Source organism: Mustelus asterias, chromosome 4 (assembly GCF_964213995.1).
Source record: "Mustelus asterias chromosome 4, sMusAst1.hap1.1, whole genome shotgun sequence".
Classification (NCBI taxonomy): domain Eukaryota; kingdom Metazoa; phylum Chordata; class Chondrichthyes; order Carcharhiniformes; family Triakidae; genus Mustelus; species Mustelus asterias.
In genome coordinates, this window is record NC_135804.1 from 105,140,716 (window position 1) to 105,159,646 (window position 18,931).

Consider the following 18,931-nt stretch of genomic DNA (forward strand, 5'->3'; position numbering starts at 1 on the left):
GAGGAGAGGGAGGAGGAGGCCGGTCAGATGTATCTCTGGCAGGAGGGGACAGGGGGAGGAGGGAGGTCAAATCATTCTGTGGTTGGGAGGGGAGGGAGGCCACATCATTCTCTAGTTGGGGGGGGGGGGCGGGGGGAGGCCCGATCATTCTCTGGTGGGGGTGGGGGGGAGGAGGGAGGCCTGATCATTCTCTGGCTGGGGTGGGGGGGGAGTGGTGGGTGAGAGAGGCCAGATGATACTCTGGTGCCGGGGGGCGGGGGGGGGGGGGGGGGGGGGGGGGGGGGGAGGAGGGAGGAGGAGGAGGGGGAGGAGGAGGAGGAGGAGGCCAGACAACTCTCTGGCGGGGGGGAGGAGGAGGAGGCCAGACCACTCTCTGGCGGGGGGGAGGAGGAGGAGGCCAGACAACTCTCTGGCGGGGGGGAAGGGGGGGTGGGGGGGGGAGAGGAGGAGGAGGCCAGATCGCTCTCTGTTGGCGGGGTGGGAGGGGGGGAGGGGGAGGAGGAACAGGCCAGATCATTCTCTGGCTGGGTGGGGGGAGGGCGGGGGGAGGAGAAGGGAGGCCAGATCATTCTCTGGTGGGGGGGGGGGAGGCAGGTGGGGCAGGAGGAGGGGGTTTCCGCCGCTCCTCTGCAGGTGATCGGTGGGGGGGAGAAGGGGGGGTCCACTGCCACTCTGCGGGTGATCGGTGGGGGGGAAAGGGGGCAGGGGTCGTGATCGGTCTGGGTAGGTGGAGGGTGGGTGAATAAGGGGGACCATTATGTTGTGGGGGTGGGGCGATATCTGCGGGGGCCATCGCTCCCGGGCTGCTTTATCCGCTTTTTGCAGCCTGGGGGCAATGTGACAGGGGAACGTTTGTCAAATTTTTTTTCACTGTGCGTTCGCAGTTGAAGGCTCTGATTGGAGCTGCAGCAATAAGCCCCGTCCACAGCACGATTCAGATTCGCAATGTTTTTTTCAGGCTAAGTGCGTATGGGGGCGCCTGAGAACAGGTTTCCAAGTCGGATCTGAATTACACACAGATTCAGCACTTAAGAGTCAAAATCGCCCCCAAGATTTGACACTGAGTCACATGAGGAGATATGTGCCGGAATTTTATTGTCTCTCCCGCACGAGGCTCATAAGATACCGCCCGAGGCCAACGGAGAACGCCACTCTGCGAGCCTCAGGGCGGGCATGCCAGTAAAACTCTGGCAATGAAGTCAGACGGCCAAAAGCTTGGTCAAAGGAGAAGTCTGTAGAGGGGAAAGAGAGGAGCTTGTGGCTCAGGCAGCTGAAGGTAAGGTTGCCAATAATGGAGTGATTAAAACTGTAAGAGATAAGAATTGGGATAGTGCAGATAATGTTGGAAGGCTGGAGGGATTTGAAAACAAGTCAAGAATTTTACAGCTGAGGTATTGTTTAATCTGGAACCAATATAAGTCTGAGAGCACAAGGGTGACGAGTGAACAGGGTTTGGTGCGAATTAAGAAATGGGCAACAGAGTTTTGGATGAACTTCTGTTTATGGAAGACTGGAGGCTAGCCAGGATTCATTGTAATAGTGAAATTTAGAGGTATCAAGGACATGGATAAGTTAAAACAGGGATGAGTGTGACAATATTACTGGCGTGAAAATAGTGATGGTGTGGACATGTAATCGGAAGCTCACCTTAAATCAAATTTTGTGAAAATCTAATTCAGCCCCAGTTGAGGGATGGCTCAGAGCTTATGAAGGGGAGCAAAGACCATGGTTTCAGTCTTCCCAACATTTGGTTGGAGAAAGTTTCTGTTAGAACTTCCACTCATCTGACGAAGGGGCAGCGCTCCGAAAGCGAGTGGCTTTTGCTACCAAATAAACCTGTTGGACTTTAACCTGGTGTTGTGAGACTTCTTACCAGAAATCGATCACATGGCTCAAACATCCGGTGAAATTACGTTTGAACGAAACCATTACACTTAATTCAAACTGCATACTCCACACATAGCAGCCATAAATCGGAGACACACTGTCTCAGTTAATGTACAGTAAGAAGTCTCACAACACCAGATTAAAGTCCAACAGGTTTATTTGGTAGCAAATACTATAAGCTTTCGGAGCACTGCTCCTTCGTCAGATGGAGTGGATATCTGCTCTCAAACAGTGCACAGACACAGAAATCAAGTTACAGAATACTAATTAGAATGCGTATCTCTACAGCCAGCCAGGTCTTAAAGGTACAGACAATGTGGGTGGAGGGAGCATTCAACACAGGTTAAAGGGATGTGTATTGTCTCCAGACAGAACAGCTAGTGAGATTCTACAAGCCCAGGAGGCAAGCTGTGGGGGTTACTGATAATATGACATAAATCCAACATCCCGGTTTAGGCCGTCCTCATGTGTGCGGAACTTGGCTATCAGTTTCTGCTCAGCGACTCTGCGCTGTCGTGTGTCGTGAAGGCCGCCTTGGAGAACTCAGTTAATGTAAACAACTTCCCTGACCTGACCAACACAGCAAGCTTCAAATCATAGCTCCCAGACCAGAGCCTCTTTACGACCTGCATCTGGTTTTAATCTACAAGTTGACCAAAATTCCCAGCATGCTTAGCTCTCAACCAGAATAGCCATTTTAAAGCCACTATTGCCATTATTATTGTTAAATTATTGTTGCAGCCGTTCTTTCTCTGTCCACAACAGACATGAAAGGTTGATTAAGGTATTGGAAATAGACAAAAACTGTTAAAAATGAAACTTTAATTGGAATCAGACCTTCAAGATCTCTTATGAATTACATTTTATACCATCAGAGCTCACTTCTTCCTTCAAAAATGTTTACGGTTACGATTGTAAAAATTACACTTCAGCTTTCCCCAATATAATACAACTGCTGGAATTCTAGGAAGTGCTGCTGTAAAATCATGAAACGTTAAGATTTCACTCCACCTCAAACCTCACTTGCTGCTTTATGGAAGAATTTCATGAATTTTCTTCTTGCTTGTTTGACTTGCATATCTTATCCTTAATCTATAGATAGCTTTAGTTGGATATCTTACGCTGATTCACCTTCTACATCCGGTTCTATCATTTTATATCCCTTTCAGGCTTCCAACCAGTCATCCAGCTTTGTAGCTGAAATACCAAAGTGTTCGAATCATTCTTTATAATTTAGTCACCTCATGCTAGGAATTCATCTCCTGTCTCTTCTTAGTATTACCTCCAAGACGTGAATGCCTCCCTGCTGTCACAGCGACCAGATGGCAAGAGGAAGTAGGAAGGCTCTCGAGTGACAGTGCTGGAATTTTAACATCTTACCCCATGCATGAAATTTGGAGAATTGCAAGGGAATAAAAATAAACAATTTGGAGAATTTATTCATTCAATTTCAATCTGTTACTTGTCAAAGTGGCAGGATGTGGCTTGTACTTGCAGGGTGCCCCATAGACAGATACTGAATACATGCTGAGGCAGTGTGGTGGCACAATGGTTAGCACTGCTGCCGCACAGCGCCAGTGAGCCAGGTTCGATTCTGGTCTCGAGTGACTGTCTATGTGGAGTTTGCACATTCTCCCCTCTCTGTGTCTGCGCGGGTTTCCTCAGGGTGCTCCGGTTTCCTCCCACTGTCCAAATGATTTGCAGGTTAGGTTGATTGGCCATGCTAAATTTCCCCTTAGTGCCAGAAGGAATAGGAGGGTAAATACATGGGTTACGGGGATAGGGCCTGAGTAGGATTGTTGTCGGTTCAGGCTCGATGGGCTGAATGGCTCCTTCTGCGCTGTAGGGATTCTATGAAGTTTAAAGGTCCTAGCCACTTGGACAGGGAAGGAAGTAAGTGGGTAAGGTAAGTGGGTAAGGGGTTAGGGTGGGGGTAGTAGTTAGTGTGTGGAGAGGGTGGGTGTTGAGTGGAGATCAGATGATTTGGAGGGTCAGCTAGTAGCTGGGGGGGGGTTGGGAGGGTAGTAGAGAAGGTGGGGTGCTACTGGGGTTTGGGAGGGTATTTGGTGATGATGGGGCGTATGGTCAGGGGATGGGGGGGGGGGTTACTCGGGTGGTGGGGAGAAGCTTGACCAGAGTAATCCAGAGAGGTTGCAGGATGAGCTGAGTTGGTGCCCTTGGGAAGGGCTTGATTCCAGGGTTCAGAAAAGCTTTGGTTGATCCTGAGAATAGGAAAACCATCCCAGGAATCTTTAATGCAATAATGGGCCTGATTTTACCATCGTGTTGCGCCTATTTTCAAGCGTGAAAACTTGATAAAGTTGGACGTGAGGTGAGTAGCGCGATCCGTGCCCACCTTCACGCCGGTTCCCCCTTTACCAAGGCCCGAAAATGGCCGTGATCGGGACCTTGCCCGAAATGGGTGCGACGGCCATTTAACTGCATTTGCATACATTTAAATTGATTTAATTGGCTACACACCCAACTTTACCAGCACTTCCCCCTTTACCACCATGTTCGCCCATCCAGAATCGGCGCAAAACAGACATGCTCCATATAAGTCTGATTATGGCGCTCCTGTTGGTGAGGAGGTAAGTGCTGAGTGTCTGACGGCTCACTGCTTTAGATCGATGATGGGGGGGGTGGGGGTGGAAAGAGGGGTCCACTGCCACTCTGCCTGAGATCAGTGGGGGGGGCGGGGGGGGGAGGGGGATCTGCTGCCACTCTGTCTGAAGTCAGTGGGGGGGGGAAAGGGGGTCCGCTGCCACTCTGCCTGAAATCAGTGGGGGGGAGGGGGGTCTGCTGCCACTCTGCCTGATGTCAGTGGGGGGAAAAGGGGGTCCGCTGCCACTCTGCTTGAGATTGGTGCGGGGGGGGGGAAGGGGGATCCGCTGCCACTCTGCCTGAGATCGGTGGGGGTGAAAGGGGGTCCGCTGCCACTCTGCCTGAGATCAGCAGGGGCAAAGGGGGGTCCACTGCCATTCTGTCTCAGATCGGTGGGGGGGAAGGGGGAAGGTGGATCACTCTGCCTGAGATCAGTGGGGGGGAAGTGGGGGGAAGGATCCTGTGATCGGGGGTCTGGGTAGTGGGGGGATAAGGGGGTCAGTGATGTTGTACGGGCGGGGCAGTGTCTACGGGGGCCAGGGGGAGGCATTATCCAGCCTGGGAGGGATGTGGCAGGGGAGCAGCATTCTATCATTTTTTTTTCTGCACATGTGCAGTTGTAGTCTCTGATCGGAGTTGCAGGGTTTCAGGCGCGTTAAGCCCCTCCCACAGGCTTGTGCAGCACGATTCGAAATCGCAGATACTTTTACAGGCAGAGTGCGTATGGGGGCGCCTGAGAATGGGTCTAAAAGTCGGATCTGAAACACTCCCAGTTTCAAGTCTGCCCAGCACTTAGAATCAAAATGGTAAAATAGGGTCCAATAAGTCCTAAGATGCATCACAAGGAAACTTACAAAGCAAAATTGGATATAGACCAAAGGTTTAGATAAAAATAGATGTTCAATAGCATCTATTAGGAAAAAAGATGGAGAGGCAGAGACTTTTAGCAAGAGAATTCTTGAGTTTATAGCCTGGGCAGCTGCAAGCACAATCATCAAAGGTTGAGTGATTAAAATCGGGGCTGTTCAATAGGTGGATATAGTGGAGCACAGATATCTTTAGCAGGACAGGCAGCATCTGTGTCTCCGCAGAAGAAGGTTAGAGAGATACAGAGGAGCAAGGCCATGGGGTGGGGGTGGGGGGTGGGGGGGGGGGGGGGGGGGGGGGGGGGATGGGGGGGATGGCGGGGGGGTTGCAGGGGGGGAGAGGATTTGGAAAACAAGGATGAGAATTTTAAAATCAAAGCAATACTTGACCAGGAGCCAATGTAATCAATGAGTACATGGGTGAAAGGTGAACTGGACATGGTATGAATAAAGGACTTGGGCAGCAGGATTTTGGACACCACCTAAAGGGTTGAATGAGAGGCAGGCTGAGGTGCATTAGGGCGGCACAGTGGCGCCAGTGGTTAGCACTGCTGCTTCACAGCTCCAGGGACCTGGGTTCGATTCCCGGCTCGGGTCACTGTCTGTGTGGAGTTTGCACATTCTCCTCGTGTCTGCGTGGGTTTCCTCCGGGCGCTCTGATTTCCTCCCACAGTCCAAAGATGTGCGGGTTAGGTTGATTGGCCATGCTAAAATTGTCCCTTAGTGTCCTGAGATGCGTAGGTTAGAGGGATTAGTGGGTAAATATGTAGGGATAGGGCCTGGGTGGGATTGTGGTCGGTGCAGACTCGATGGGCCAAATGGCCTCTTCTGCGCTGTAGGGTTTCTATGATTTCTATGAATATTCAAATTGGGAAGCAATAAAAGACAAGAATGATGATTTTGGCAGCAGATGAGCTGAGACGGGTGGACTGGTAGTATTAGAAAATAGAACATAGAAAACATACAGCACAAACAGGCCCTTTGGCCCACAAGTTGCGCCGGTCATGTCCCTACCTACCTAGGCTTACATATAGGCTTACCTATAACCCTCAATCCTATTAAGTCCCATGTACTCATCCAGAAGTCTCTTAAAAGACCCTATCGAGTTTGCCTCCACCACCACTGACGGTAGCCGATTCCACTCACCCACCACCCTCTGAGTGAAAAACTTACCCCTGACATCTCCTTTGTACCTACTCCCCAGCACCTTAAACCTGTGTCCTCTCGTAGCAGCCATTTCAGCCCTGGGAAAAAGCCTCCGAGAATCCACCCCATCTATACCTCTGAGTACTATGCTCAGTTCTGGTCACCTCTCATCCTTCGTCTCTCCAAGGAGAATAGACCGAGCTCTCTCAACCTATCCTCATAAGGCATGCCAACCAATCCAGGCAACATCCTTGTAAATCTGCTCTGCACCCTTTCAATCATTTCCACATCCCTCCTGTAATGAGGTGACCAGAACTGAGCATAGTACTCCAAGTGGGGTCTGACGAGGGTCTTATAAAGCTGCATCATTATCTCCCGACTCCTAAACTCAATCCCTTGATTGATGAAGGCCAGCACACCATACGCCTTTTTAACCACCTCCTCTACCTGCGAGGCCGATTTAAGAGTCCTATGGACCCGGACCCCAAGGTCCTTCTGATCCTCTACACTGCTAAGAGTCTTACCCTTGATATTATACTCCTTCATCCCATTTGACCTGCCAAAATGGACCACTACACATTTATCCAGGTTGAAGTCCATCTGCCACTTCTCCGCCCAGTCTTGCATCCTATCTATGTCACGCTGCAGCTTCTGACATCTCTCCAACCTATCCACAACACCACTAACCTTCGTGTCGTTGGCAAACTTACCAACCGATCCCTCCACTTCCTCATCCAGGTCATTTATGAAAATGACAAACAGCAAGGGTCCCAGAAGTTACTGGAGCAAAATCCTAGAGCTTCATCCCTATAGCACTGTGGGTAAACCAACTCCACAAGGTTCAAGATGTTGAACCTTCCCAGGGCAATTAGGGATTGGCAATAAAAATGTTGACCTAACCAGTGATACCCACATTCCACAAAAGAACATTTATAAAATTGGCTGCATGGCTATCTGCTCTCTTTGTCTTTTGAGAGTTTGGCTGGAGAGTATTGTTGGACTAGTAATCCAGTCACCCAGGGTAATGGTCTGGGGTCCTGGGTTCAAATCCCACCATGGCAGATGGTGAAATTAGAATTCGATAGAAATCTGGAATTGAAAGTCTAATGATGACTGTGAAACCATTGTCGATTGTCGTAAAAACCCATCTGTTTCACACATGCCCTATACGTGACCCCAGGCCCACAATAATGTGGTTGATTCTTAAATATCCTCTGAAATGGCCCAGCAAACCATTCAGTTCAAGGAAAATTAGGGACAGATGAGAAATGTTGGCCCAGTCAACAATGCCCACATCCTGTGAATGAATAAAGAGAAATTATAGAGGTGGGAAATATGTGTTCTTAGTGATGGTGTGAATATGTGGTCAAATATGATGAGAAACTATGTTGAGCACAGTCTGGTTTAGAAAGTTGCTAGGGAGACGGATGGACTGGGTGGCTAGGGAATGGAGTTTTGAGCTGGGACCAAAGATCTTGAGCCTTTCTGCGGGATCACGGCAGGGCTCAAGATCTGGTGGAACCTGGAAATCGCGAATCTTGTCGGGGGGGGGGGGGGGGGGGAAGGTGGGGGGGATGCCAGGAATGATCAGAGGTGGGGGGGGGGGGAATGATCGAGGGTGGAGGGGTGATGATTGGGGAAGGGGCCACAGATACCTCCATGGTGGGGGAGGGGGTGGTGCGGGAGAGTTGTATTTGTTTATGGGATTGGGGCGCTCTTTATAAACAGCACCCCAATCTCAATGGAACTGATTCCTGGCTGTAAGAGTCTCCTCCCCACCAGTCCGATGGTACAAACCACAGCCACCCTTCTTTTTGGCAGTTAAAGGGATAAGATCTGGGGAGCAAACTGGCCAGTGGAGCTGAAGAGTTCCACACCAGTTTTCTCACCAGAACTGACACTCAAATTCTCATAAGGTTGCGCCCATTGTCTTCAGACTTTGCAATATTTAATTGGAGGGAATTGCTGCTCATCCAGTTTTGGTGTCGGACAAGCAGTTCGTTAACTTAGAGACAGTGGAGGAGTCCAGAGATGTGCTAGTGAGGTGGAGCTGGGTAGCATCAGAGTACATGTGAAAAGCCAATGCTGTGCATTAGGATGGTGTTGCTGATCGATAAGAGGTCAAGGATAGATCCTTGGGGCCACCAGGGGTAAAGGTGAGGGAGTAGGCAGTGAAGTCATTTCAAATGGCTATGGTTGGATAGACAGGAATGGAACAAGGCAAGTGTAGTCTCACTCAGCTGGATGATATCAGAGAGGCATTGAAGGAGGATAGTGTGGTCTTACCAGAGAGGTTCAAAAACATGGGGAGGAAAAGTTTATCCTTTTCACAACCGCTTAGGATGTGGTTTGTGACTTTGAGAATAGCTGTTGTGGTACTATGGCAAGGCAGCAGTTTTTAAGGTGGGCCCAGATGTTGGTTTTATGAGGAGAGGGGTGATGACGGAAGGTTTAAAGGAGAGAGGGGCAATGCCTGAAGCGCGATAACCGAAAACAATATCAGCTAACATGGGGACCAGGAAGGGAAGTTGGGTGATCAGCAGTTTAGTGGGAATAGGGTTAAGGGAGAAGCAGATGGGTCTCGTGGACAAGTTGAACTTGGTGAGGGCATGAGGGGAGATAGGAGAGAAATTAGTTCAGAGTTCGGCAGGCAGAACTTTTTCTCCATCATAGGGTCAGAAATAAGGATGTTCGCTGATGATTGCACAATGTTCAGCAACAGTTGTGAGCCCTCTGATACTGAAGGAGTCCATGACCAAATGCAGCAAGACCTGGACAATATCCAGACTTGGACAGATAAGCGGCAGTAACATTCATCTCATACAAGTGCTAGGCAATGATCAGCTCTAACAAGAGAAAATTTAGCCATTGCCCCTTGACATTCAGCAACATTACCATCACTGACTCCCCCACTATCAGCATATGGGGGTGACTATTGACCAGAAACTAAAATAAATCAGTCATCATAAATACTGTGGCTACAAGAGCAGACCAGGGGTTGGGAACCCTGTGGAGAGTAACTCAGCCCCAACCCCACAAAATCTGTCCATAATCTGCAATGCAGCAATCAGGAATGTGAGGAATATTCTCCACTTGCCTGGATAAGTGCAGCTCAAACAACTCTCAAGAAACTTCACACCATGGAGGCAAAGCAGCCTGCTTGATTGGCATTCCATCCACAGCTTAAACATTCAGGGTGCAGTTTTCCCCAAAAAATTATGTGTCGAATTCATGGGAAAACTGGAGTAATTTGTGCTGTTTTTTTCAGTGGGAGTTCAGACTGGAAACTCCCACACTCTGTGCACTTCAGAGGCCACCAACGTGAATATCATTAGATTTCAGGGGACGGGACCTATTAACACTGGAGAGGCTGAAACCAGTGGTCCTTTGCGCATGTGCAGTGGCCCCGAAGTGTCAGCCTCTGGTTCGCTGGCCAGCTCTGGACCCCCACAGTGCTGCCCCCAATCCTCAATCTCACATCCATTCGCAGACCAGCCCCAAACCTCTCCATGTCCTGGCCCACCCCGATCTCCAGCCCCCCCACCCTCCCCCAGCAGTGATGATCTCCCTCCTCCACCCCCCCCCACAGGCAGACACCCCTCGACTGACCCCCCCCCCCCCCCCGGCAGGCCCCCCCCCCCCCCCGAAGACCCACCTGACTGACCACCCCATCCCCCCTCACCTTGCCCTGATCGCTGGCCTCCCCTGAGCCCCAACTGGATCCCAATGCAGAGTGACAGCGGGACCCCCACCCCCACCAATCGCCCCTAGGCGCTGCCCCAATAGGCCCTGTCCCTTTGGCGCTGCCCATGCCTGGTGGGCAGTGCCAAGGTGTCCCGGGCATGGGCCTTTTGCCCCTTGGGCAATGCCAGGGGGCACAGGCTGGCACTGCCAGGGTGTCCATGCCCAGGGCACCACCCTCAGCTGCCCAACACTCTGGGGGGCCCCAATTGCCCCGTTCACTCCAGCGTCCCACTAGTTCCTGAAAGTGGGGAGCTGTAGTAATCCCTCCTGGAGTGAAACTCTCTGGTGGGGTGGGAAATGCTGGCGAGCCCAGAGAATTCAGTCTCAGGCCTGCTCATAGCATTTAAATAGTGTGTTAAATTCTACTTAAATGGTAGCTCTGCCCCCCAGCTGGTTTCCAGTACCACGCAGACGCCGCCGGAAATGTGGGCCTGGGAGATGTCCCCGCTCCCCTACCCCTGTCCCCTCTACCCTGAAGGAACTATATAGCTGTTCCTTCACTGTAGATCCTGGAACTCCCTTCCTATGAGCAATGTGTCTTTGCTGGGGTGACCATAGGCTGTGCCTACCAATCCCATAGGAATTCTCTATTTAATCTGAAACGTATAATTTATTAAATCTTACAGATTGGAGAATCAGCAATAAAATTTGAATCCCAACCCTGAATTGTTTTAGTGTATCGTCAGACCCACACGGCTTTTTCACCCTTGAGTATTTCTGAAGTACTTCTAGTTTTAACCAGCAGGTGGTGCTCACAGCATGGCAGTAGACAGCAGCCGGGAAGAATGCAAGTCCGACAAGTTTGCCCTCTAGTTAAGCACAGTGGAATCCTGTTACTTGATAAGTGAGATTGGGTAAAATAGTTACCTAGATTTAGACTCTGCTTAATCTCTTTTCACTGTGTTTTCTGAATCAGCTTTAACCCATTAATATCCAATTAGATAGCAACTCCAGGAGCACTTCCATGCACTTGTTCTTGAAGCTGGGGGTAAGGATGGTGGGGGGGTGGGGGGGGGGGGGGGGGGGGGGGGTGAAGGGGGGGTTGGGGGGGGGAAGGTTTAAGGAGATGGTCGGTCATGAAGAAAAGAAACCAGGGCTTATCTTTGCATTCCAGGATGATCCAGGAATAGTGAGCAGTTTGTTTCAAAGGAGAGCAAGGGCTCAGTAGTAATTGGTGTGGTCTAACCAGATATGGCAATTAATGACTAAACTAGTTCTCCAAGATAGCGCTGCCGATATGTCTTCCTTCTTCCTCAATAGTGGTTTTCCACACACTGTGGTTGACAGGGCTGTCCGTCTGACCCATCCCCTGGGCCACTGCTTGATATGTTCAAGTCTGTGCCCCTTGAGCTAGAAGGAGCAAAGATAGAGTCTGTACCATAGAGGAGGGACAGTGGCATAGTGGTATTGCCGCTGGACTAGTGATCCAGAAACTCTGGGAATGTGGGTTCAAATCCCACCAGGGCAGATGGTGAAATTTGTATTCAACAAAAATTAAAAATCTAATGATGACCATGAAACCATTGTCAATTGTTGGAAAAATCCATCTGCTTCACTAATGTCCTTTAAGGAAAGAAATCTGTCGTCCTTATCTGGTCTGGCCTACATGTGACACCAGACCCATTGCAATGTGGTTGACTCTTCGATGCATCATCAATCGAGCAAAGACTAGTTTGTATGCAAGAACATAAGAACATAAGAAATAGGAGCAGGAGTAGGCCATCTAGCCCCTCGAGCCTGCCCCGCCATTCAATAAGATCATGGCTGATCTGACGTGGATCAGTACCACTTACCCGCCTGATCCCCATAACCCTTAATTCCCTTACCGATCAGGAATCCATCCATCCGCGCTTTAAACATATTCAGCGAGGTAGCCTCCACCACCTCAGTGGGCAGAGAATTCCAGAGATTCACCACCCTCTGGGAGAAGAAGTTCCTCCTCAACTCTGTCTTAAACCGACCCCCCTTTATTTTGAGGCTGTGTCCTCTAGTTTTAACTTCCTTACTAAGTGGAAAGAATCTCTCCGCCTCCACCCTATCCAGCCCCCGCATTATCTTATAAGTCTCCATAAGATCCCCCCTCATCCTTCTAAACTCCAACGAGTACAAACCCAATCTCCTCAGCCTCTCCTCATAATCCAAACCCCTCATCTCCGGTATCAACCTGGTGAACCTTCTCTGCACTCCCTCCAATACCAATATATCCTTCCTCATATAAGGGGACCAATACTGCACACAGTATTCCAGCTGCGGCCTCACCAATGCCCTGTACAGGTGCATCAAGACATCCCTGCTTTTATATTCTATCCCCCTCGCGATATAGGCCAACATCCCATTTGCCTTCTTGATCACCTGTTGTACCTGCAGACTGGGCTTTTGCGTCTCATGCACAAGGACCCCCAGGTCCCTTTGCACGGTAGCATGTTTTAATTTGTTTCCATTGAGATAGTAATCCCATTTGTTATTATTTCCTCCAAAGTGTATAACCTCGCATTTCTCAACGTTATACTCCATTTGCCATATCCTTGCCCACTCACTCAGCCTGTCCAAATCTCTCTGCAGATCTTCTCCGTCCTCCACACGATTCACTTTTCCACTTATCTTTGTGTCGTCTGCAAACTTCGTTACCCTACACTCCGTCCCCTCCTCCAGATCATCTATATAAATGGTAAATAGTTGCGGCCCGAGTACCGATCCCTGCGGCACGCCACTAGTTACCTTCCTCCAACCGGAAAAACACCCATTTATTCCGACTCTTTGCTTCCTGTCGGATAGCCAGTCCCCAATCCACTTTAACACACTACCCCCAACTCCGTGTGCCCTAATCTTCTTCAGCAGCCTTTTATGGGGCACCTTATCAAACGCCTTTTGGAAATCCAAAAACACCGCATCCACCGGTTCTCCTCCATCAACCGCCCTAGTCACATCTTCATAAAAATCCAACATGTTCGTCAAGAACGACTTTCCCCTCATGAATCCATGCTGCGTCTGATTGATCGAACCATTTCTATCCAGATGCCCTGCTATCTCCTCTTTAATAATGGATTCCAGCATTTTCCCTACTACAGACGTTAAGCTGACCGGCCTACAGTTACCCGCCTTTTGTCTCCTTCCTTTTTTAAACAGCGGCGTAACATTAGCCGTTTTCCAATCAACCGGCACTACCCCAGAATGCAACGAGTTTTGATAAATAATCACTAACGCATCCACTATTACCTCTGACATTTCTTTCAATACCCTGGGATGCATTCCATCCGGACCCGGGGACTTGTCCACCTTCAGTCCCATTAGTCTACCCCGCACTGCCTCTCTGGTAACATTAATTGTATTAAGTATTTCTCCTGCTGCCAACCCTCTATCGTTAATATTTGGCAAACTATTTGTGTCCTCCACCGTGAAGACCGACACAAAAAACTTATTTAAAGACTCAGCCATATCCTCATTTCCCACTATTAACTCCCCCCTCTCGTCCTCCAAGGGTCCAACATTCACTCTAGCCACTCTATTCCTTTTTATATATTTATAAAAACTTTTACTATCATTTTTTATATTAATTGCTAGCCTAGCTTCATAGTCTATCCTTCCTTTCTTTATCGCTTTCTTAGTCTCTCTTTGTTGTTTCTTAAATTTTTCCCAATCACTTGTTTCTCCACTATTTTTGGCCACTCTGTACGCAGCTGTTTTTATTTTAATACTCTCCTTTATTTCCTTCGTTATCCACGGCTGGTTCTCCCTTTTCTTACAATCCTTGTTTTTTGCTGGAATATATTTTTGCTGAGAACTGAAAAGGATCTCCTTAAAAATCCTCCACTGTTCCTCAGCTATCCTACCTGCCAGCCTGCTCTCCCAGTCTACCTTAGCCAATTCATCCCTCATCCTATCATATTTCCCTCTGTTCAAACAGAGGACACTGGTTTGAGACCAAACTTTCTCCTCTTCCATCTGAATCAGAAATTCGACCATATTGTGGTCACTAGACCCAAGAGGGTCCTTCACAATAAGATCCTTAATTCTACCTACCTCGTTACACAATACCAGATCCAAAATAGCTCGTTCCCTCGTCGGTTCCGTAACATGCTGTTCAAGGAAACTATCCCGACAGCATTCTAAGAACTCTTCCTCCATTCCACCCTTACCGACTTGAGTCTGCCAGTCAATGTGCATGTTGAAGTCCCCCATGATTATTGCCGTTCCGTTTTTACACGCATCCCTTATCTGCTTGTTTATAGTCCTCCCTACCTCAACATTATTATTTGGGGGCCTATATACCACACCTACTAGTGTCTTTCTCCCTCTACTATTCCTCATCTCTACCCATAATGATTCCACGTTTTGTTCCTCAGAGCCTATGTCATCCCTCAGTACTACCCTGATATTATCTCTTATTAATAGCGCGACCCCACCACCTTTTCCTTCCTGTCTATTCTTCCTAAACGCCTGATACCCCTGGATATTCATCTCCCAGTCCTGGTCACCTTTCAGCCACGTTTCTGTAATGGCCACTAGATCGTACCCACTTGTGCTGATTTGCACCATCAACTCATTTACCTTGTTCCGAATGCTTCGTGCATTCAGGCAAAGTGTCCTTATTCCAGCTTTTATCTGGACCCGCTTTGATGAGTCGCGAACACCCTGTTCCTCTACTCCCTTATCTAAATTACCGCCTTCATTCACTTGCACCCTCTCCTCTACCATTAATTTTGTAATTCCCCTTACCCGTGCATCCTCCCCCCCATCAATTAGTTCCTTGATCCCAGTCAACTCTTCTAGCTCCCCTCCCCCCAACCTATCTAGTTTAAATTCTCCCCTGAAGCCTTAGCCAACCTACCGGCCAGGATATTGGTCCCCCTGTGATTCAAGTTCCACCCGTTTTTTGTATACAGATCACCCCTGCCCCTAAAGAGGTCCCAATGGTCCAGGAACCTGAATCCCTGCCCCCTGTACCAGTCCCTCAGCCACACATTCATCTTCCACCTCACTCCATTCCTGCCCTCACCTTCCCGTGGCACAGGCAGTAATCCTGAGATTACTACCTTTGCTTTCCTCTTTCTCAGCTGTCTCCCTAATTCCCTGTACTCCCTTTTCATGACCCCTTCTCCCTTCCTACCCACAAATAGGCTTTTATTAGCAAAAGACTTGGAGCACACCCATGCCGATGAACTGGTCCAGACTGAGGCAGGGGGGTGGGGAGCAGTCGTCTTTATACCTGGACTGGGGGGGGGGGAGGAGTCTCGGGTAGGGCTGGCAGGGATGTGTCCAGGCATGTCACATATACAGGTGATAAGCTAACAGTGGTTTGCCACACTCTTAAATGTTGTTTGGGATGAGCAATTAAAGCTGGCCCAGCTAGCAACGCCCACATCCCATGAACAAATAAAAGAAGTGTTTGAGTTGGGGTGGGAGGGAACAAAGGTTACACGACACAAAGGGAGTGATGAGCGATTAATTGAGTAAATCAACAGCTGCAGAAATTGTGAAAAACATGTGAATCCTAGTATACATGTGATCCATCCATCATGCCTGTGCCAGCTAAGGCCAAAGGCTAGTCAGTTGGGAGTTTGAGAGTTTGAAAGACTGCAATAATGTATGAAGCAGCTCACCACTCGTCACGAGAGCATTAACACATAGTTAGTAATTTGTAGAGAATCAAACGTGTGTTTGGATAGCTGGCAGCAATGCGTTAGGTTCACACTGACAAGAGTTGAAAGTGAATTCCCAGCTACACCACCACATACCTACTCAGCCAGGAGAAAACCGAACATGAAAACATTAGCTCAACACATTAGCTCAGGACTTGCTGTAACAGAAACACTGGGCGCAACAAACAAATTGATGTTGTTCACACTGTGAGAAATAAAGGCAACCAATATAGAATCTCAGAATACAACAGTGCAGAGGAGGCCCTTCGGCCCATCGAGTCTGCACCGAAGCATGAAATGCCCTGACCTGCCCACCACAGAATACGACATGTCAGGATGTACAAGCAACAGCAAAAACAACAGGCATATCTCAATATGAAGCAGGGTGTAATAGGTTAAACTCAGACTTTCAAACAATTAAACTATACTTTTCTCATTAAAATGTTGCTCCACAATTGAAAACAATGCAGTTACACAAAGAAATTCACTGTATGGATTACGCCAGACAAGAGGGTCAGAAAACAAATCCTTCTAATAGGTTCACAGTGAATATCACTGCATTACTTGTGTATAATCACTTATTTCATATTCAAGATTCTATCATTTAAACAGTTATGCAACTTAAACCGTATGACTTCTGATGGTTGTGATGTAGAGCGTTTAAAATAATCAGCAGCTGCAGTTATGTCAACAAGCTATTTGTTGTATGTGTGCACAGCTGAGGGCACCTTAGTCCTCTATTGGATTATGTCTGTGTATTAAGATTACATTTAATTGCTCTAAGTGATTAGTATGTGTATTCCTGTAACAGCGAGGTCTTAGCTCTGCTGAGATTTTAATGTACTATATGAACTAAAAATTTGATTAGATCCATTAGTGGGTATGGAGGTTTGTGATGTGTGGTAATCCCATGTCTGGTCATTGTGAATCAGACAACACTCAGACTTTGTGCTGCATGCTCATCTTAATGATTGTGGTGTGCAGCCTAGTGTGAGGTGTGTTGCTGACTGGCTGTACATTCAGTGAGGTACCCAAATACAGGCATGGCTAACATAACGTAACACTCCCAACAGGGAAGGTGCATTTAGGCTGCTGCATTGATGGAACTGTGTGTAAAAGAACTTTGAGGGAAGGAATAATACTATCAGTGGAGCAACAGGCCAGTGAGAAGAATGGCCATGAAGCTATTGGTGATTGTTGTAATCTGGTTCAGTAATATCCTTTAGGGTGGGAAATCTGTCATCCTTGCCAGGTATGACTGACATGTGACTCCAGGGCCACAGCAATGTGGTTGACTCTGAACTGCCCTCGGGCAACAAGGGATGGGCAATAAATGCTGGCCAGCCAGCGACGCCCATGTCCCACAAATGAATAAAGAAAACCTTCACCTTTGACTTTGGAATCGAATCAGATCTGTTATTGACATATTGAATTCTTTGAGCATATCGTTGCCTCCTTAATCTTCTAGAGAGCAGATAAATAATACCTGCCTTCTGAAATCACCTAGCAAGTCACTCAGTTGCAGAAATTCGCTGGGAAGTCAATAAGGAACTCTATGAGCGGTGTGTTTCTCTATGAACAGTATGTTTTGTCTGTATAGCGCGCAAGAAACAATACTTTTCACTGTATGTTAATACATGTGACAATAATAAATCAAATCAAATCAAATCAAAAGGAATGAAACTGGACAGACCACCTGGTATCAATCCAGGCACTAGAAATGACAACAGCAAACTCTGTCCAGTCAAGCTTGCAAAGTCCTCCTTAATAAAATCTGGGGGCTTGTGCTAAAATTGGGAAAGCTCTCCTAAAAACTATTCATGCAACAACCTGTCATAGTAATACTCACTGAATCATACCTTGCAGATAATGTCACAGACACAATCACAATCCCTGAGTTTGTCCTATGCCACTGGCATGACAGACCAAGCAGAACAGATCCAGGCAGCGGGTAACTGAGGGGGTCATCCAATCTGCCCTCCTACTGTGGCTACAAGGGGTGAAACCATGGTCAGGCAGGGAACAAGGCTAGCCCATTGCGCTGGGGATGTGCTGACATCTGCCATCGTGGTTTGCCCAAGCTAGAGTAGAGTAAAGAATCAGGGTAGCCAATGAGGTTAAACTGTGGCTTTACCTGCTGCAATCTTTCAAAGCCATCTTGGTCTTTGGCTAACATGAAGCGTTAGATCAAGCCCTGGATGGGGTACAATGCCTCATCCTGTCAGCTTGGATCTGGTCTGATCGAGCCTAAGATGGGATGCAATATCTTGTCTTGTCAGCTTGGATCTGGTTTGTCCCTCATGTGGGGACCATGATTGGACTTAATTTGAATTGTGTTTTTTAACTACAATAGAAGTATCGAAAGGTATCAAAAAAAACACAGGGCAGAGAGAGGGCTTTGGGTTCCCTGATGCATCATTGGAGACTGTAGTTCAGGAGATCAAAAGATTAGAGACTATGTTCCTGCAGGAGGTCAGGTGACCCCCAAGTCACACAGCACAAAGGGAATGGGAGGAGAATGGGAGAAGTTGACACTGAGGACCCAGCTGCAGTATTGCAAAAAGTTCAGTGACTTCATACTGAATAGGTTAATGCTTCTTCAATGAAATCTCTTACCCACTGAATCATCAATCTCTCATGTTGCTCAATGAACCTCAGCTTTATCACTCAGCAGTCAGGACTCATCCTTAACATTCAGATGCTTCATTTCACCCTCACACATGCACCAATGCTTCCCCGTACTTATGCTTCCTTGTTGCTATTCATCTATGGCACATTACCAAACCTATGACACACTCACTCCCAGATATTCTTTCCTCTTGCAGGATAGTGTTGCACATAACCCCAGGAAGCAACAGAGAACCAGTGGGAGACAGATATACCGGTGTCTCCTGAGCCCTTTGATGGAAATGGCACTCTGCATTTGAGGGCAAGAAGTGACTGAGGCCATATTGCATGTTTTGAGTGAAGCCTCATTATGTAGATCTGGCTGAGAGCCCAAACATCTACTATAATAACAGGACACCTGTGCCCCAGAGAAAACAT